General features: G+C 43.3%; 1 long non-coding RNA gene across 1 annotated transcript in view; it reads right to left on the bottom strand.

The window, feature by feature from the left end:
* LOC123841063 (uncharacterized) overlaps positions 1-21,537 on the bottom strand; it is a 284,524-nt gene that overhangs the window by 26,432 nt on the left and 236,555 nt on the right. The window contains exon 6 of the long non-coding RNA XR_010411398.1: positions 357-414. This is a non-coding gene — a long non-coding RNA (uncharacterized LOC123841063). The remainder of the gene's footprint in view (positions 1-356; positions 415-21,537) is intronic.

Here is a 21,537-nt window from a genome sequence, read left to right as displayed (position 1 = left end):
TAAAAATCACAGTGGCGCCCTACTTTTCACAGGAGGTGATGTCTTGGGGACAAGACAGCTTCAACTCAGCTTGGGTTTTCAAAGACACGGCCCCCGTTTTCCCACAAAGCAATTCATAAAAGTGAAAATGGAACACATGCTGAATGGGATTTTCAGAATAATGAAAACCCTACAATTAGGAAGCAGTAGTTAAAGTTATATTACCCCATAAGAGCAAAGCTTAGTAACAAGTTAATGCAATTACTAATTCAGCTTTTCTAGAGATAGAAGCAAACAGGGCAATTAAATCCTTAGTCTTCATTTTTTCAGGGGCTTAATGAAAGGGAAATAAATGAGCTGGATCCCCTTCTTCTTACCTCTGTCTCTGCTGTGCCATCAGGGGATAGGTTTCCCACCTCCTCTCTCCAATCCAGTCTGAAAAATAAAACAGGCCACCGCTGTGAAATGGATTATGCCCCACAACTTTGTACCTGGACTAGAAGCCCTCAGTTTTGACAAAGATTGCCAAGAATTTTGCATCACTAGCAGCTTCCTATTCCCTCATTAGCCTGCTTATTCTACTTAACAAAAGATTCTCTGTATGTTGATTTGTATGTGAATGTCCACACACCCTGCATGCTTTGATTCTGTCCTATCCCCGTACATAGTAGTAATCGAACTCTTTACCTTTTGTAACCCTTCTCCCACACAAACCCGATTCACTCCAGACAAACGATGGACCCACAATCTCCCAAACACAGTTGTCACTTTCTGATGACCTTTATGCATACCATTCTTTATTGCGGAGCCATTTCAGAGAAGGTACCAGATGAAGGTGATTTCTCCTAGCTGCGTGCTACATTGGAGGAGCACATTGTCTGATAGAATGACTGGCAGCTCACCGCCACAAAGAGGACAGATGATACAGGGGCTCAATTCTTTGATGCTAAGAAAAAAGCCCCAAAACTCACCTATCTATATGTAATTATAGCCTTTAGTATCCAGTAGTACCAAGCCAAAACAGTCCCTGTTTGGACATGCATCATTGTAAATGAACAGCCAAATTTAGTAAATGGTTGGCCAATTCTGAACACAGAATAGTGACTTCTGGGTGATCATTTTTTTTTTTAAAGATTTTTATTTATTTATTGAGAGAGAGAGAATGACAGAGAGCATGAGAGGGTGGAGGGTCAGAGGGAGAAGGAGACTCCCTGCTGAGCAGGGAGCCTGACGCGGGACTCGATCCTGGGACTCCAGGATCATGACCTGAGCCAAAGGCAGTCGCCCAACCAACTGAGCCACCCAGGCGCCCCTGGGTGATCATTTTGATCAAGCTGACTCACACATTTCTGGTTCAAGAAAGGTGTTCAATGAGAAGCCTGAAAATTGTGTGTAAACGGGACCCAGATTTATAAACAGTTAATTTAGATAAATTAACCTGTATTTTACTGAATGTAAGGTACCCCTGATCATAAGATACACCATCATTTAATGTGTCCTGGAGAAAAATAACACAATTAGAGCATGCCACCACGTTTTCTTATTAAAAAGAAGATGCATGCCACCACATTTTCTTATTAGAAAGCTTCATCTTTTGTTATGTTAAATTTATTTGCTACAAATAGGTATTTATTAAACAACACAGGACCAGGATATGAACATCTTTGCCAAGTTTCCATATGTACCACAACCATCATCATGTCTGTCATTGACCAACAGTGATTTTGATACCATCAATTGTCTGATGCACCCTGATTTCAAAGTTGTTGAATTGTAAGAAAATGGGCTCTTCGGCATTGATGAAATAGGGTACCTGTATTCTTCAGATGAGGATCTCATGCAATCAACAGCTTCTCCTCACTTGACATCAGCTCTAGCCCCAAGTGACATATGGATCTTATCTGTGCTCTTGGAGTCTTCCTCTTCCTCTGTCTCCCCCTCCTTATGCTCCATGATGGTCCTCCCAAGGCTACGCCTCACACTGGCCTACTCCTTGGCCAGTTATTAAACTTTAAGCTTTTTTTTTTTTTTTTCAGTTTTCCAAAACTCCTTAAGGCTTACAATTGTCACCTTATTCCTGCCATTATTGCTCTTTATTTTTTTCTTAAGCCTTTTTTTTTTTACATCAAGAAAAATTTCCTTTGATTAAAACCTGTAACTGGGGGCGCCTGGGTGGCTCAGTTAGTTGAGCGTTTGCCTTTGGCTCGTTTCATGATCTCCAGGTCCTGGGATCGAGCCCCGCATCAGGCTCCCAGCTCATTGGAGAGCCTGCTTCTCCCTCTCCCTCTGCCTCTCCCCCTACTTGTGCTCTCTCTGTCTCTCTCTCAAATGAATAAAAAAAAAAAAAAAACCCTAAAAAAAACATGTAACTGTCCCTGTTCTCTCCCAAGAGGCTTTTAAGAGGTATGCAAAGATTTGGGGCAGAAAAGAACAATGATCCAGGTGCTAGTTCAAAGACTGTCCCTCCCCCACTTCCAGGAACCTCCTAAACACACCCTCTCTATTAGCCTACCTTTTTTTTTTTTTTTTAATTTCAATTTCTTTTTTTCTCTTACAGCTACACAGCAAGATCAAAGGAACACCTTGTCCCTGGGTCTTCGGCACAGAAAAGCCTTCAACTCCTTAACTGGTCATCATCCCACTTATTCAACTGTCTCATGACCCCGAGGCCAGAGTGAGCAAGATGGCTCCAGGCACCTCACATCCTCCCACACACATACCCATCCCCCTAGGCTAACTGTTACTTTTTTCATTTACTTTGTTCCACCTTCAAAGAGGCTCTTAATATTCATGTTAACCTGATTTCACCTGTATAGAAACATTAGAGGACATGTGGGCATTCTGTGATGTGTCCTGGTTCTAAACATCCCCAAGGGTGGTCCTGACCCACTAAAAGTAAGTTTGCTTCAGAGCCAACTTAAAATATTCATTTACCTGGCTCCCTAACCGGAGGTAATCTTACCCTTCAATGACTAGTGACAGTGCTATTCTTCCTATTCAATGTTTATATACAGTGTTGTGCAGAAAAATGTTTCACAACTGGCTGGGGGTGGAGGGAGAAAATTTTGACTTTGTCGGTTTGGGTGGTATAAATACTGCCACCATGGCTGATTTCAAGCCACCAACATGATGTCACTAAACACAGTAAATAGACATAACTTCACGAGTAGCACTAACAGTAAAATGTAGGAAAATGATTTAGGAAGTGATGAGGGGTTTTTTTTTTTTTGGTTTTTTGGTTTTTTAAGATTTTATTTATTTATTTGAGAGAGAGAGAATGAGAGACAGAGAGCATGAGGGGGAGGAGTGTCAGAGGGAGAAGCAGACTCCCCGCTGAGTAGGGAGCCCGATGCGGGACTCGATCCCAGGACTCCAGGATCATGACCTGAGCCTAAGGCAGTCGAGTAACCAACTGAACCACCCATGCACCCGGAAGTGATGAGTTTTGACAATTAACTGTCTTTGTTTTTAATATAGTTTCTTTTGTTATAAATTATACCCAAACCGACAAAGTCAAAATTTTCTCCCTCCACCCCCAGTATATCTGTCTAAACCCAAGACTATTAATATCTACCAAAGGGTGTCTGTCATAGGTAGAAAGTATTGGTAAAGTCTGTGAAAATTCTCTACATATGTCACCAAAACCACGATTATCTCATGCTAGAGGAGTTACAATTGAATGAATTTTAGCTTTATATGCCACAGTGACATCGCAGACATAGCTGCATACCATGGAGTATGCATCTTTCGAGACCTTTATATTTCCCACCCCTTCCCATACCCCTGGCAGACATCATTAATTGATCACTACACTCTTCCTCCACTGAGTGCTACTGTTCTTCCCAACAGGGCTCTATAGGAAACACTCCAAATCCTGGCCCTGTGCTCTAAATGGATTAGGCCTCTTGCAGGAAGGGTAAGGGCTACATGGGCCTAGTGTGTTATTTCAGGTTCGTTCTGATGGTGTTACTTTCATAGAGTTCACCTTTTGAAAATCTTGTTGCCAATTGTTCCCCACTGTAAACCCCAACGTGTAAAGTCAAGAGCTTTACATTGGCTTTGGCTTTTCTCCCCTCCAGCATTGCACCGGAGAGATGTCATATGTCTTGCTTTAAACAGACCAAATTGTTCGCCGTCACCGTGGTCAGCAAATGTACCTTATAGAAGTCCGTTATTTAAGCTTTCCTGGCTTTTTGCCACTACCACTAGAGAGCTCCACATAAAGGGAAAGGGGGTAAAACTAAGGGGAAGCCATTTTCCTTTTCAGTGTCTTCACATGCTTTCTCTCCGCTTAACCTCACCATCCAGATCAGGAACTCCTGTCCCAACCCGCGCTGCCGCCTTGGACACCCCCAACAGCCAGCCGCTTCCCACAGAAACAGAAACATCTCTTTTTACTTCCCTGTACCTGTCCCTCTCCTCCGATCCCAATCACCTGACATTCATCTCACTTTTCCGTGTCTTTCTGCTCCCATTAGATTGTGAGTCCTTGAGAGCAAGGCCAGGCTTTGTGTCCCCAGGCCGTTGTGGTACCTCGCACACAGTCGGTCCTGTATAAGAAGCCTTTGTGTGTCACATTAGAGACCTAATGTGCTGAAAGTCACAGGCCTCTCATTCAGGGTGAGAGAAATGAAAACCATACCATGTCATTAAGTTGTAGCAAATTTTCCCCAAGTACTTCGGCATGTGCTTGGGCCCTGCTCTCTAACTCTTCTTACCATGAAACAAATCCCATATGGGCACTGGTCTTCAGCTCTTCCGCTCGGTAGAATTCAGCTTCTTGACTCTGCATCCTTAAAGGTCTGATACAGAAAGAACCTGCACATCATTCAACCTGATGCTGTAGTAGTTTTCATTGACGGTCTCACGGAAAAGCCGGGGGACAAGCTTCTAACCAAAATTACTTCTGCCTTGGGGCGCCTGGGTGGCTCAGTCATTGGGCGTCTGCCTTCGGCTCAGGTCATGATCCCAGAATTCTGGGATCGAGCCCCACATCGGGCTCCCTGCGCAGCAGGAAGCCTGCTTCTCCCTCTCCCACTTCCCCTGCTTCTGTTCCCTCTCTTGCTGTGTCTCTGTCAAATAAATAAAATCTTTAAAAAAAAAAAAATTACTTCTGCCTCCCTCCCTCTCCCCATCGAAAATTCTTAGAGGTGTTTTTTTCCCCCTGTTGACTTTAATTATGTTCTCCCAATAGCCTTTTGAAATTGGGCAAGCTCCCGGGAGCATTTTGAAAGGCCCTGTGAGCTTCCTGGTCAGCATTTTCAATCTCTAATTATAACTTTGCATGATGGCTTCACTTAATACTTGTCAGGTGGGGCTGGGAGTAATTGATGGTTTGAAACTCAATCTTCAGTAGCCACCACCAAGGTATTGAGGCTTAATTCCTCTTATGTTCTTAGAGGAGCTGCTGAAAGCAAAGAGTAAATTTATGCTATCCTCCATCCTAGGGAAACACAGGGATTTTATAGTGTAGTGAAATATTTATAGGAACTTTAGAGCTTGTGAGGCTCAAGGACTGAATTCACCTTACTCCTTCATTGGCACACTTGCTTCCAGGGAAATCTATCATGGGGTGGTCTCGATATGTGACTTTGGAAATCCTGCTTTTAATGAACAAATGAGGAAAGGTGTGTGGTTTTCTCTGGAAAGCACATTTTTCTCGCCCACTGCCTTCACAAAAAGATAAAAATGTGCTAACATACAAAATAGAAATAAAGGGACTACTTTGAAACAGTCAGAAGCATTTTGACTGGAGAAAGGACCATCGGTGACGTTAGAGGATTTCTTTAATACAAAGAATAGGCTTCATTTTTTGTTTAGAAGGAAACTCTGTGTCTCAATCTTTAGTTGTGAGTTTCTGTTTTACCAAATTCTTATTCTTATTGCAGGCTTCACTATCTTCTCTTCACCTTCCTTTAATCCTTCCATGTTGCTTTGTTGATATTTATTGTCCTGACAAGTCATCTTATTCCTTTCCATGCTGCCGCTTTCACCAAATGTAAACCAAGGTAACTTCCTTAGCCCATTCCAGATGCTTCACCCATCCATCCACTCATTCATAAAACATAGGTCAGCCGTTGGCTAGATGTGGCAGGTACAAACACGGAGCAGTCCCCACTCTCAAGGAACTCTGTTTAGTGAGACTGTTTGGAACCAGCTGGCAACATTACAAACTATATGAAATGTTTAAGCTGTGTTCAGATTGTCAGTGACTATCATCATTCCTCCATGCTTGAGGGTTCTGATTAACTGACTCATGCGTAACACTAACCTAGTGGACAAGTTGTAACTATGATTCCTTGACCTGAATATAGAAGCCCTCAGCGTGCCAACAGTGCTGGGAAAGATCACTGAGGGAAGACTGATAGAAGTCTGGAACCTCAGCAAAGAGCAGGCAATCAATTCATAGAGAGTTCCACTTTCCTCTAGTTAACAGGTGTAGGTAAGATACCATGTTCCCAGGGATTAGGCTTTTCCCACAGCAGAGCTGTAGCAACCTATTAGAAGCTTACCTGGAATGACTCACATTCCCTCTCTTAACATTCCCCCTGGCCAAACTAGCCAGGTCTGGGATAAACCTCAGGGCCCACAGTGGAATTCTGATATCTAGCTGCAGTACTGGTAGCCCAGCCCAATCAGAAACCACTGTTTTTATGAAGTAAATGATCCTTAATGCCAAAAAGCACACTAAGATGTCAACTGAAGCAGAGGCCTACCTCCAAAGTAAAGAGCTTCAAAAAGCATTCCAGATTTCACCTCACCCTTAAGCCCATACTTGAAGTCAGCATCTATGTACTGCTAATGATTGTTAAATTAAAAGGCAGTCATTTAATGGAGCACTTTCAGTATCCAGAGTTAAGTTGCCTTCTGCCATATGGCTTTGGGCATGAAGTGATTAAACTATAATGTCCAGAGCTTCTGCTGCTGGGCTGTTTAATGGTGCTATGCATCATGAGCCCTGAGATGACAGGAAATCTGTTTTCAGTTTCATTCCCAGTGGAAAGTGAGTCCTTTTGGCCGACAGGGGCTTAAACCTTCTTCCAGTTGCTACGACTTGCACGCTCATGCTGACCCTGCATATAGCCAATAGCTGAGACAGGCTTGACTCTCAGGATAGAGACAGGAACCTTCACTAGGCAGCCACTGTCAGGGTTTTCAAAAACAGAGGGAAGTACAATCTGGGGCAAGAAGCAAGAGCAGAAGACCCAGCACAAATTGAGAGAAGGACAATTAGGGGCACATTAAATGGGCTGCAGCCTAGAGCAGTGCGAAGGCTAATCCCTTAGCTAACGGGAATGACGTACCAGGCCTTGATCACGTCTCATGTGCCAGGCACTCTGCTGAGTATTTTAGGATATATCACTTCATTTTTTTTTTTTAATAGCCCCCGTGGAAAACCATGTCAATGGTTTCTTTCTTTTTTTTTTTTTAAGATCTTATTTATTTATTAGACACAGAGAGAGAGAGCACACACACACACACAAGCAGGGGGTGCAGCGGGCAGAAGCAGAGGAAGACGAGCGGGGAGCCTGATGTGGGACTTGATCCCAGGACCCTAGGATCATGACCTGAGCTGAAGACAGTTGCTTAACCAACTGAGCCACCCAGGCACCCAGCATATATCACTTCATAATCTTCCCAACAGCCCCTATCAAGGACATACTATTATCATCCCCATTTTACTAATGGCAAAACTGCCTTAGAAGAATTAAGTAAGTTGACCAAGGTCACAGCTAATTAGTGGTGGAGCTAAACTTCAAACACAAGCCTGCTTGACTCCAGAGCCCAACTTTTTTAACCATAATGGTGGTTGAACATTTCTGCCAATTTTTTTTTAATAAAGATTTTATTTATTTATTTGTCAGAGAGAGAGGCAGAGTGAGCACAAGCAGGGGGAGCTGCAGGCTCCCCGTTGAGCAAGGAGGCTGATGCGGGGCTCCATCCCAGGACCCTGGGATCATGACCTGAGCCAAAGACAGACGCTTAACCGACTGAGCCACCCAGATATCCCTGCCGGTTTCTTAGTTAAGAGTAACTAGGGGTGAACACCACTATGGGTATTTTTTAGTTCCTTGTTTCTAAATATGATTAGTAAACTATGTATGATCCTTATTCAATGGGCAGACAGTCATTTTCAACATATCCTTTTCTTGGTTTCATAAAACCCAAAGTTAAGGAACCATTTTAAGTGCTATGTACAGACACCCGATCCAGCAAACTGTACCTGACTATTATCAACAAGATTCTGGAACTCAGAGAGGGCAAAAATAGATAACTATCACCTGTATAGAATTCTGCCTCAATATGGCTTATACTTTGTCAATGTGATAGTCATACTTTCAGGAATATAGCATAATTCTAATCCCAAAGGATCTTATAGTCCTACTGGGGAGTCTGGAGGCAGTTCAGTAACACTCAAGAACATAAACCACTTAAGCCCTCAATGGCCCAGACAGTACTAAAGACATGCAGAGAATCAAGACCTCAGAAGAAAGCCCTTGTTACTTTGCTATGTGAAAGACCAACTCCTAGACTCATCCTACCAGACTAAAATCAGAAAAGGAACTCTTGTTCATATACTTAATTTGGCATGAATAAGTCACTTAAAATCATAATCAATCTGAAACTTTGTATGCCCATGGTTGAAAGTCTTGTATAGCTTTAATAAGGCTTTAGGCACTGTACCAATCAATCTGTTTGGAAATTTCTAGCATAATTCTGAGAGCTAGAAAATTCTTTTTTTTTTTCTTTTTGACAGAGACACAGCAAGAGAGGGAACACAAGCAGGAGGAGTGGGAGAGGGAGAAGCAGGCTTCCCACAGAGCAGGGAGCCCGATGTGGGGCTCGATCCCAGGACCCTGGGACCACGACCTGAGCCGAAGGCAGATGCTTAACGACTGAGCCACCCAGGGGCCCCGAGAGCTAGAAAATTCTTACAAAAGACAGAGGCACTATCTCACCCTCAGTAAATAGGTTCTCTTAGCTGATGGGCCCTGCTTCATTAACTTTTAACTGGTGCCTTTAATATTGTTTGTACTTTTAAACTTTTAAAGCCTTTATCAGATGTTCTTTGAAACCAAATGCATACCACTAAAATACACGTTTCCAATGTGATCAGATTTCGTTTAAACTTATTCACAAAGACCTTGAGAGGACAAAGAATGTATTTAATTATAGGAACTAGCAAGGCGCCAGTAATGAATGGTTCGGTTCTGCCAATAATACCCAAACTAAAGCAATAATTTTTTAAAGCCTTGTTTTGCTTTAGCAATTTAAAATAAAGTATTTTCACATGTATTACCTTATTTAGTCCCTATGACAACCATAGAGCCAAGCAGAGTGAGTTTTATTATCTCCATTTTAAAATAAATATGGTTCAGAGACTTCAAATAATGGAGCCAAACTTACACAACCAATACATGGCAGAGTCAGCACCAGAATTCTGGCCTGTGGGCTCCCAGCCAATTGCCATTTCAATTCAGGTCTTTATATCAAACAATATAACTTCCCTTCCTATGTGATCTCTGCAAGGACAGGTTGCAAGTCTTATTTGTCTTTGGATCCCTGGTACCTACTTGGGACAAGAGTTTATGGTGGACCAGAAATAAAGACAATTTGTGCTCGTGTCTGTGCTTTTCACAATCACTATTACCAGTCAGTTGGGCTGAGCTAAGACTAATAAGGCCAGAGTTTTAGGTTCTAAATATGCATGGGACAATTAGCTTTCTTGTATCCCATGGCCAAACAACAGTTCCTAAACACAACCAGTCATCTGACTAACCTATTCCAAGAGGGATCTGGCAAGTTAGTGGATAGCTTGGTTCAACTTATTTCCCTAAATCCATGCATCCATACTTGAGAGCGGGGACTGTCACACCTGCATCTAACTTCTCAGAAACATCCTCACCAACAGTCTTCCCCAGGAGGATTCCTAGACAAGGCCTTATGGAGCAGCGGCCATGATCTGTTCACAGTGACACCTCCCTTCAACCTGGCATAACTGATTAGAGATGGGTTGGGGCTTGACCCAAAAGCAGTCAATGGGCAGCCAAAAACCTTTGAGGTGTTCTGGTAAGAAGGCTGCCCCATCAGAAATGATGGGTATTTACAGGGCTGATCAAATGTCCCTTATCAGGAATTCAAAGTGAAGATGTAAGGAAAGAGTAACTTAGGAGCAAGAAGAGAGGGCGCCTGGGTGGCTCAGTTGGTTAAGCGACTGCCTTCGGCTCAGGTCATGATCCCAGAGTCCTGGGATCGAGTCCCACATCGGGCTCCTGGCTCAGCGGGAAGCCTGCTTCTCCCTCTCCCACTCCCCCTGCTTGTGTTCCTGCTCTCGCTGTCTCTGTCTCTGTCAAATAAATAAATAAATAAATAAATCTTTAAAAAAAAAAAAAAGGAGCAAGAAGAGAGAGACTCAGAGGTGGAGACACATTGATGGTGGAGCACAGGAGTGGGGAACACGAGAGACCTCCTACCAGGGCTCTGGCCAGGGTTATAGAGCCAGTGGCCGTCTATTGAAGCCAGGGCTGAGTTTTCTTCCCTTCCAGGCCAGTAGCTCCTTAACCTTTTGGGATCTTGATCCTTTTGATAATCTGATGAAAGATATGGGTCCTTGTCTCAGAAAAAATTCTTGACAAAAATTTAGACCAATGATTGCATTTAATTTCAGGAGATTTCTTGATCCCCTAAAGTCTAACCTCAGACCCACTGAAAATCTATGGACCACAGGGCAAAGACTCTTGCTTAAACTGTCCATCTAAAATGGCTATGGTATCACATGATCTCTAATAGGGCTTGGAATAGAGTGAGTATTATATACATCTTGGTTGAATGAGTGAATAAATAAATGACTGAGTGAATAAGTAAATAAATAAAAGAAGTACAGTTTGGAGTTCATGCCCTGTTCCTAGCACATTGGGAACATCCTTTTCCTATCTTACGAAATATTTTATTAACATAGCTGGGAAGCATGGCTAGAAGGAACACCTGTTACTTTTGTATATACCCAGATGATATTTAATATACCCATTAACATAGTTGGTGGGCACATATCACCTTCCACATCCAGACCTAGAAGGGCATTGTGCCTACCAGTATACCAATGAGAACTTGGAATGTATAGCACACAAGGGTAGTCCTACTTCTCCAGTAGATAAAGATATGAAAATTTACTAGGCTTTCTGCTTGAATGTATATACGTATATGTATATATATGATTTAGAATTTAAGCTACTTTTTCTTAATATACAACTTTAAAAATACTACTGATTAACACTTTTATTTCTTTTCTGACTTTTGGGAGAAAAAACTAGTTATTTTGAATAATCTAGGATTCAATTTTAGGTTGAACATTAGCTGGCTTCTCATTCAAACAGAGACAGAGAGAGAACAGCCTACTTTCCTTTGGTGATTCTGCCGGGTTTACTGGGGCTATTACCCATCTGAAGATGGACCAGGGTGTAAATTCTTTGAGGGCAAGACTATGCCACGTAGCTTTGTATCTGCTCCTCTTGCCCACTGCCGATCTAAGTGTACTACAAATAGAGGGATTTTCATGAAATGTATATAGTGGTCCATAAAGTGGGGAGGACAGATCTGCTTTTTGATTTGGGGATGAAAACAAAGAGAAATATAGCAAACTGCAATGGCTCAAAATTTTAAAAAGTATTGGCAGTCATCATTTCAAACTGATTACATTTACAAGTAAAAAATCTATCCTGTGGTTAATTATTTTTAAATTGCTTCCTCCTTTATCGTACAACCCTTATGTAAAAAGCTGCACTTCACTTTAAGTTATCCCTAATTAAAATTGCAGGATGTGGCATACATCTCATGTTTTCATATAAAGAGCTTCCCCCCCCCCCCTTTGGATCAAATACCCCGTGGTGTAAGAAGAATGACAGTTCCATTCATTTGCAATGCAGAACTTATAGGGATACATTTGTCTCAACGCTTCCTCATGGACACTGGTGGCACAAAATATTGTACTGTGCTTCCATCCAAGGAGCACAAACATTCTTTCATTAATATATTTAAAGCCCATTAACAGGAAATCTATACTTGGATTGTGGCATAGCTACTAACCTCAAAGACCTAATTTTTGCTAGCTCTTGAGTCACTTAGCTTACTAGGCATGACATTTATTCTTTGAATGTGATCTTCAAAATATGACTACTGTATTCAACATGTGTGTGGTGTGAGGAGGAGTGAAGAAGCCAATATTTCCTGAATATTCTTTATGTAACAGGGACTTTGCAAAGATGATGTCATCCTAAGGAATTCTTTTTACTCATTTTACAGACCAGGAAGTTGAGCTACAGAGAGGTTAAGGTGCTTGCCTAAGGTCACATAGCCAAAAAACAACAGAGTCTGGATTCCAATCAGTACATTCAGCCCTCAAAGTTTAGGTCCTAGCCTCTTGCTGCCTCCCCAGCAGGGACCCATGACAGGGAATGGTTGTCTGAATCACCTCTGTTATTACAAATCATGAATTGAAGACCAGTTCTGTTTGATAAGGTTAAAAGACAAAGACTCCAACTCCTTGCTCTCACAGTTTGGAGCAATCCCTTGAGTGGAGTATGACCCACACATTGGTCTCAGGTCCCAGCCTTTCCTACTGGAGGCAGGACCAGGAAGTATGGTAACTCTTCGGTCTAAGAAAAAACCAACAGGACAGAACAAGGAGCTGCTCTGACCCAGCAGTGGAAGGCCAAGTTAAAGAACAGAAAGGCGTAATCTAAACCCAGAACTTGGCTCTCAGGTTTAAATGCCTCACCATGTAACTGCAGCAGCAGTGAGAGCTAGCTCCCGAGTTGAGGCTCAGATTCCATTTCTGCCTCCAGGAAGACTTTGCAGGGTGACCTTGGGCCTGACCCTTGACTTCAGTGTTCTCATCTTTGGAGTGAGGGGGTAGCAATGTCTGCCTAGCATCCACCTTCTCAGTTGGTTTTTAAAGTAGAACTGACACAGTCTTGGAGCAGACTCTGGCATAGAGGGTGGCTTTCCCCATACCCACAGCAGACCTGTACCGAAGGCCAGACCATCCGGCTCTATCCTTTGGTCAACCGGTACATCCAGACCCCAAATCTTTACAAACAATCCCACATTCTCCCATCAGTGTCCTTTGGTAGTTATAGATATTGTAGCACCACTGCTGTCCAGGATCAGAACTTAAGAAGTTGAAAGCCTCCAGGAAGATGTGGTGTCTTGTCTCCACATCAAGTAAACAGCCCATGGCATTGCTTTCTGACAGGTGACGACACTCATGGGGCACCAGGGAAGGAGCTGTGTTTACATGACACTTAATATCCTAAAAGGCATTGGATATATGGGGGTGCCCATATCCCAGTAACCCAACCCCCTGGCCTTGGACCAGTGGTGAATTCAAGACGATCTCCACCATTTGCTTGGCTGTCACCACCTCCCCAACGTGCGGGAGATGGCTGATAGCTCCAGAGAACAACCCCAACCTTTCAAATAGAAAAAACATAGTGTGTTACATGTTACCCAGCCAGTAGAAGAGAAAGGGGACCTTTAAGAAAATGTGTCTAATGGGGCGCCTGGGTGGCTCAGTCGTTAAGCGTCTGCCTTTGGCTCAGGTCATGATCTCAGGGTCCTGGGATCGAGCCCCGCATCGGGCTCCCTGCTCTGCGGGAAGCCTGCTTCTCCCTCTCCCACTCCCCCTGCTTGTGTTCCCTCTCTCGCTGTGTCTCTCTCTGTCAAATAAATAAAATCTTAAAAAAAAAAAAGAAAATGTGTCTAATGTTCGAAGGAAAAGTAGGGCAGCCTTTGAAATTATTTTCATAGTCTTGAAATGAGAGAAATAAATTACCAGAGCTAATAGTTATAGACAGCAGGACAGGCAGACAGACTAAGCTCTGTATTTCCATGATTCTAATACCTGTTGGGGAGCACCTCATGGGACCATACTCCATGAGGCACTTAATATACATTGTCTGGACTAATCCTTATGACAATCTATCATCCTCTGTCATGAACCAGCAATACAACCTTGAGCCAACATTGACATCTCTGGGCCTGGTCCTCTTCTAATGCCAGGGTAGGAATTATCAACACGTATGCCCAAATCCCCAAGGCTTGAGCCAAGAAATGGAATAGAGAGGAAGACAGTGAGCCATGCTGAGGGCGTAGATAACTCTGATACAGAATGGGAGGGGAAGAAGCAGTGTAAATAAATGGGAGAGCATCTAGGGAGAAACAGAAAAGCAAATTCAGTAAGCACTTTCAAAGTATGAGCCTCAAAAAAAGAGTCTTTCTTCCTTGGAATATTACTGTTTTGTGCCAGCTAAAGAAGCCCAACTACCTCCCGTCTGCTTCAGAAAATAGACAGGATAACAGGAAACAGTTTCAGATTCCACAGTGATTATAGCTACTTAAGTTTGACTTACCAAATACTGTCTCAAACAGATGGTATGTAACATTTGATTAAGGGCTTATCCTGCAAGCCCAACAGGGAACATTTCTTCCCCTCTTAATATAGAAAAGATGCAGAGAAGAAAGGAAATAAACTGACATCTTTGCTCATATTCCATGTATGTCAGTTTTGCTCAATGTCTGTGCCTTTCCTGAAATGAATCTGTGCTTATTATGCAAGTCAAGACCAAACTACATAATAGTGACACCATAGAATCTTTGTGAAGAAGGATATAGAAGACCATCTCATCAAGGTTGGAAATGGAGACTGGGAAAGGTTAGCTGACATTCCCAAGGTCATATTGTGGCAAATTTGGGACCAGGTCTTCTAACTCAGGGTCTGTCATTCACACCAGTCTTTATATGTACATAATGTTCATTGTGGGGAAAACATACAAATTTGTCAGCACCATTATTACTAAATTAGCACCAATCTCTGATGAGTAATTATCAGAACTTGAAGCTGATGGGTAATGCCATTCAAGTCCAGTTAATGAGCCAAAAGCTTGGTTCTTCAAAACACTTAACATTAATCAGCATTTGGCTCTGGTTTGTGACAAGTGTTTTCAAAACATCACAGACAATTACAATATTCTTAGCTTTGCCTAGTGTAAATACAAAATGAAAGAAAGTCAGAATTTCATAAATGACAGTCTCCAGAATGGAAATAATGAGTCCCACAGAGAAGGTACAATGTGTTCATCTTTCTAGAGGCCAAATGTAATTTGGGAACTAACGAGGTCACTGAGAGATTACAAAGTGTGAGCCTTCTGCTTGGTGAGGATGAAAAGGCAAACAGGATCAGCCACATAATACAGTTAGAAAGGAATTACCCCAGGATTCACGCCCATCTCCCACTCCCAGGCACACCACCTACCCCCATGGTCACCAGCTGTGCCACAGAGGAGAAGGTTCCCCAGCATCTAGTGGGGGAGGAAGCAGCATGCTGAGAGGAATTGGAAACTCAACATATGGTGGCCTGATGCTGGGAAAGTAGCAGAGGAGACGAAGCCAGGGGGGGAAAAAAGGTAAGAGGGGGTGCCTGGGTGGCTCAGTCAGTGAAGTGTCTGCCTTCGGCTCAGGTCATGATCTCAGGATCCTGGGATGGAGTCCCACATCTGGCTCTCTGCTCAGCAGGGAACCTGCTTCTCTCTCTCACTCTCCTTCTGGGCTCTCCCTCCCTCCCTCCCTCTCTCTCTTTCTCGCTCTCTCTCTTGCTCTCCCTCTCAAATAAATAAATAAATAAAATCTTAAAAAAAATAAAAAAAAGGTAGGAGGATAATGCCTTAGCTCCAAGCTCCAGGGTTCCAAGAAGAGTTCTTATGCAATTTTGTTCTCTGGGTTTCCTGGTGCAGTTCATCTATGACCTGCCCATCTATCTATCTTCTCTCTATCTGCCGTTAAAAGCTAAAACCCAGTTGTGGTTAATGTTAGGTTTTCTGAAAGACAGAAGATTGCTTCATTCACTGGGCTTAGACAGCATTACTCACCAGCTAGTTTTATATTAATAAAAAGTGCGTTTATCAATTAACCAGTCATTGTTGATCAGCCCATTAATAGTTGACATTTATTGAGAAGTCACTGTGCCAGAAACAACATTAAATGCTTTCCCAGCATTTTCTCATTTACTAGCCACTGTGACCCTGTTACATGATAATAACAATCATAGTCACTTTCAGGAATTTATTCAACACATATATTAAGCACCTGCGGATATGATGTTCTAGGCATTGGGGATATAGCAGTGAATGAAACAGGCAAAGTCCCTCCTCTCTCTTAGGTAACTTATATCAGTTAGCTATTGCTGCATAACAAATCTCCCTTAAACTTACTGGTTAAAACAATTAGCATTTACTTTTGCTCATAAATGTATGGGTTCCCTGATCTTGGCTGACTCACTCACATATCTGTAGCCATCTGGCAGATTGGCTGATCTAGAAGAACCTGCACTGGGAAGACTCCTCTCTTCTCCATGAGGTTACCATCCTTCAGCAGCTCTCCTGAGTGTATTCTTTATGGCAAATGCAGGGGTCCTGAGACAGAGAGAAAGAGGGAGAGAGAATGTGTGTGTGAAAATGTGCCAAGCCTCTTGACACCTAAACTAAGAATTAGCACAGTATCTTCTGCCACATTCTATTGGCCAAAGAATGTCATAAGTCCAGCCCAGATTCAAGGGTGGGGAAATGGAGTCCACTTCATGATGGGAAGAGTCACTATGGAAAACAGGTGGATACAGGGAGGTCATTAATACCCTCCATCTGTGACATACATAATGATGGCTGAAATGATGCTAAGGAATTCATGAAAATAGTTCATTTGAGTCTCACAAGTACCCTGTGAGGCAAGTTCTACTATCAATCTTTGTTTTCTAGATAAGGAAATTGAGGCCTAGAGAGGTTGAAAAATTTGCCTAACATCTACAGATATTCCATGATGCAGTCAAGATTCAAACCCAAGAAAGACTGTAGTGCCTAAGCACCAAACTACTGTGTGCTTCTCTCCACCCTGGGCACCTCAGGAGAGAGAGAAAGTATAACACCTGGTCAATACCTGCAAGGCCCTTCCTGGCCTACTCAGGATACATAACACAAACCCATGAAGAACCAGTAACCATACATGCCTCTAAGCTGTACTTCCTTGATAATTGCCGACAGAGGCTGAGGATAAAGAGATAGAAGCTTCCATGAAGAGGGGGACACTAACTGAGCTCTGAAGGTCATGGACAGTGAACAGCAAATGGCATTCCCCTAACTTCTATGTAAAGAAGTTTCTGCATCTTCCTTGCTTATAGAATAAACTTCAATTTCACTAGAATGGCATTCAGTATTTCTATTTAATATATGGATTTATAAAGCTTAGCATTTTATTCAGCTGCAAGCAAACAGAAAATCTGACTACCAGTGATTTTTACTCAAATAGGGATTTTTTCCCCCACACACAAGGCATGTGAGGGAAGGCAGTCCAGGGCTTCCCTGGAGCCAGGGGATGTCATCAAGGAACCAAGATCTTTCTTTCTCCTCTGCCATCCTCAAAATGTATCTTCATTCTTGTGGGTTGGAAGGTGGGGTCTCATGGTGCCAGGATGGCTGCCATACTCACAAGTAATTGTGTGTATGCCTAAGTAGGAAGAAAAGAGGAGAGGAAGCCCAAGGTGAGCATGCCAGCACACCCTGTCCACTGTCCATGGACGTCCACCAGCTTACACTCTCTTTACTCTCTTCAGCCAGAAGTTGGTCATGCAGAGCTGCAAGGGAAACTGGACAGGCTGGTGTTTCAGTTTTCTAATTCCGCAATAAGGGAAAACGAGGCAGAATGGAGCTGGAACTGGCTTTTTTATGCCCCAGCGAACTGAAGTTGTTATCCCAAGAGCACTTCAGTCAATTGCTCTCCTGGCTCTCTGTTCTCCTCATGCACTTCTCCCTTCATGGACTGTGGAAATTCTTCGGCGACTTCCCTGATCCCCAGTGGCAGACATGACTTCTGTTAAGCTCCCTTAGTCCTTTCTCTCTGCTGCTTCTGTTGTGGCATTTAGCCCTTTCTGCCTTGGGTTGTTCCTCTAGTAGAATGCAAACTCTTCCTGTCAGGGACCATGTCTTGATTCTTGTTCCACCTCCTGTAGCTCCTGGCACATGCAGACATCGTGATGGGAAGGGATGTGGCACCATGACTCAGTGCATGGACGATGAGGGAAAGAAGGGTGGCCCCAATAATTTGAGGATTTTCAAATGATGACTGGCGTAATGGTGGTGACATCAGTGGTAACAGACCCTGCTGAGCTCTGTTTCAGACTTGTTGAGTATGAGTTGATCACTGAATCCACAAATAGAAATTTGAAACAGGTTTCTGATTTTAGGAGAAAGGTCAGGATTTGAATAACAGGTTTGAAACTTGTTGTCAAAAAGGAAGATTTAAAGCAGAAAGGGCTGAGGATTCCATCCACAGAGAAGACCATGGGGAAAGAGGAAAGAGTGAGCTCCAAAGATCAAGCAAATGTCAAAAGCAGAGCTGGACAATGACGCAGGTGTGACATCACCAAGATTTTGCCAGGCAGGGAGCACTGGCCCTGTGCTTGTCCAAATGGTCAGTGTATCCTCATGAAGAACAATGGAGGCCAGACGTGAGCAAGTATTCTCAGTCCAAACTCTAAATTTCAAGATAACTAAGGATGGAGGCAACAGACATGTGCTTCTGTGAAGCAATAAATAAACAAATGTCTGATTTCCTTACATGGCGAATAACAGAACCCCAACTGAAATTGGCTTGAAACTGGCTTATGTAAAAGAGAACTTATCAGCTCATGAAAGAGCAAGGATGGCTTTTGCTTCAGGCATGGCTGGATTCAGGGCCCAAGTAATGTCTTTAGGATCCATCTCTCATCTCTCTTCATTTCTGATTCTCTCTTAATGTTGGACTCCTTCTCCTTTAATGCAGGAGGCATTTCCATAGGCATCAAGGAAAGCTGACAGAAAGCAACTCTAGTCTACAACACCTTTTTTTTTTTAAAGTAGGCTCCAGGGCGCCTGGGTGGCTCAGTTGGTTAAGCGACTGCCTTCGGCTCAGGTCATGATCCTGGAGTCTCTGGATCGAGTCCCGCATCGGGCTCCCTGCTCGGCAGGAAGTCTGCTTCTCCCTCTCCCACTCCCCCTGCTTGTGTTCCCTCTCTCGCTGTGTCTTTCTCTGTCAAATAAATAAATAAAATCTTTAAAAAAAAAAAAAAAAAGTAGGCTCCATACTCAGCTCAGAGCCCAATGCGGGGCTTGAACTCACAACCCTGAGATCCTGATACCGAGACCTGAGCTGAAATCAAGAGTTAGACACTTAACTGACTGAGCCACCCAGGTGCCCCTAGCCTACAACATCTTTTCAGCTTGTGATTTCAGGACTGAGAGAGAGCTCTGCTCCCTCCCTAAGCTCCCAAATATAAAACCTCAGGGAGGAATCTGCAGCGTCCTTCTAGGTTTCCTGCCTATCCCCAAGCCAAGGGAATGAAGCATGCTGATTGACTGGGCTGAGGTCACATACTCACCTCTCTGGAAGTTACGGGGTTGGGGGATCTCCATTAAAAAGTAGTTCTGTTGGCAGAAGAGAAGAAGTACTAGACAGACAAAAACAACAGAAGTCTTCTAAGGCCTGTTGCAAATAGGCTTTGACCATTGGGGCTTTGCTTCCTTGTTATGACTCAGACACACAGGGCCTGTTGATAATTCAACAGTGAAGACTTGCTTGACTCACTGCCCTGGCGTCCACTTGCCCGTTTAGCTAGTAACAGCCTCTTTACCTTGCTCCAGGCTTTCAGACATATCCCAGGAAGAGGAACTAAATGGAGCCTTAGGCCAGTCAGTCTCAGGGCTTGCTATTTTCAGTAACTGAATTCAGCCCCAGTTGCCTTATAATACATCCATTTGGGATTCTATTTGGCTCCTCCCCATGCCTTCCTGAGCTACATCTTGGATTCCTACTCTATATACTATTTCCTCTGGGCCTGGGATACTACTTTATTTTCTCCTGGTATAATCCCCTTACTAAGTTTGCATGACTAGTCTCCACTCCTTCATTCAATAGCTACCTTTATGAGAGCTGTCTGCAGCTGGATACTGAACTCTGCTCACTTGTCAAGCCTTCTCCCTATTGCCCATTGGTTGGACCACCCCTGTGCTATCTCTGGAGGCTGGTTCAGACCCTGAGTCCCACCCCAATTATGATAGCTACTAACATCCCTAAAAAAAATTTCCTCAGTCTCTAAATATACGGAGTCATTGGGCCACATGGAACAGCATTCTTGGAAGCACCCAAAGTGTTTACTGCATTATAAATATTTGATCTTCCCTGTGGAATCATGCAGAAGTGGGAAGAATGCCCAACTCCCCTATTTCATTATCACACTCTGTCACCAGGGCCTTTAAAGAGTTTGTTCTACTGGGTAACAAGGTATTGAATCCTTCCTAAATCAGACCCTGACCTTCAGGCCTGAGCCTTTTTGCCATAGAGTTCAGACCCTGTTGTGGGATAGCTACCACCTAGTTCCTTCCATCTCTCTTACATCTCTTTCAAGGGTCTTATTTAAAAAAAAAAAAAAGAATTTATTTATTTATTTGAGAGAGAGAGAATGAGAGAGAGAGAGAGCACATGAGAGGGGGGATGGTCAGAGGGAGAAGCAGACTCCCTGCTGAGCAGGGAGCCTGATGCAGGACTGGATCCCGGGACTTCAGGATCATGACCTGAGCCGAAGGCAGTCGCTTAACTAACTGAGTCACTCAGGCGCCCTCTTTCAAGGGTTTTATACATAAAAATCTCTTCTCCTTCCTTCAGGAAAAGAGCAAAGAACTCATGCATATGGGTGCCTAGAAATAGACTCAATCAGATCTGCTCCATTAATTTTCTAAACATGCCTGGACATGAACTCCAGCAGAAGAATAGGCCTGGGTTTAGGTTTAAATCTCTGCAAAGAGAAGAGGCATGTTAGTAGAAAACTCTTTCCCAATCTGGGTGTACACTATCAAAACATTCTTGGTATGTGTATTGGCTACCCGTCACACATCACTTAACAACCTCTCAACCCTATCTTCCACTGCAGGCCCTGCTGAGGCACCAAGTTCCATATGGTCTTTGTCCAAGGGCGTAATCTGATAGTGTCTTCCCTGGCCCCCCCTCACCCCCTGGGTGTTTTTTGCACCCCCTCTGCGATATTCTCTTATGCAAGGTGCGTTATACCTAGGGGAACCTGCTTAACACCAACACATTATAACCTAGAAGTGGGTAGTTAATGCCATGGGACCACCCTTGACCAATAGACAACAGAAGCTAATGAATATGTACTTCCCTCTTTTGTCTTCCATGCAGGCATTTTTTTTTTTTAAGATTTATTTATTTATTTGAGAGAGAGAGAGAGAGAACAAGCAGGAGGGGCAGAGGGAGAGGGAGAGAGAATCCCAAGCAGACTCCATGCTGAGTGCTGAGCGCCAAGCCCGATGACGGGCTCGAACTCACTACCCTGAGATCATGACCTGAGCTGAAACCAAGAGTCTGACGCTTAGCCAACTGCATAACCCAGGTGCCCCCAGGCAGGCATTTTTGAGACACAATTCATAAGGCTTCTGAGAAGATTCCAGTGATATAGAACAGAAG

Source organism: Mirounga angustirostris, unplaced genomic scaffold (assembly GCF_029215605.1).
Source record: "Mirounga angustirostris isolate CCGP_5_RB_7025 unplaced genomic scaffold, mMirAng1.0.hap1 SCAF_5, whole genome shotgun sequence".
Lineage (NCBI taxonomy): Eukaryota > Metazoa > Chordata > Mammalia > Carnivora > Phocidae > Mirounga > Mirounga angustirostris.
Note: the sequence above shows the minus strand (reverse complement) of the source record. Positions and strands in the feature narration are given on the sequence as shown.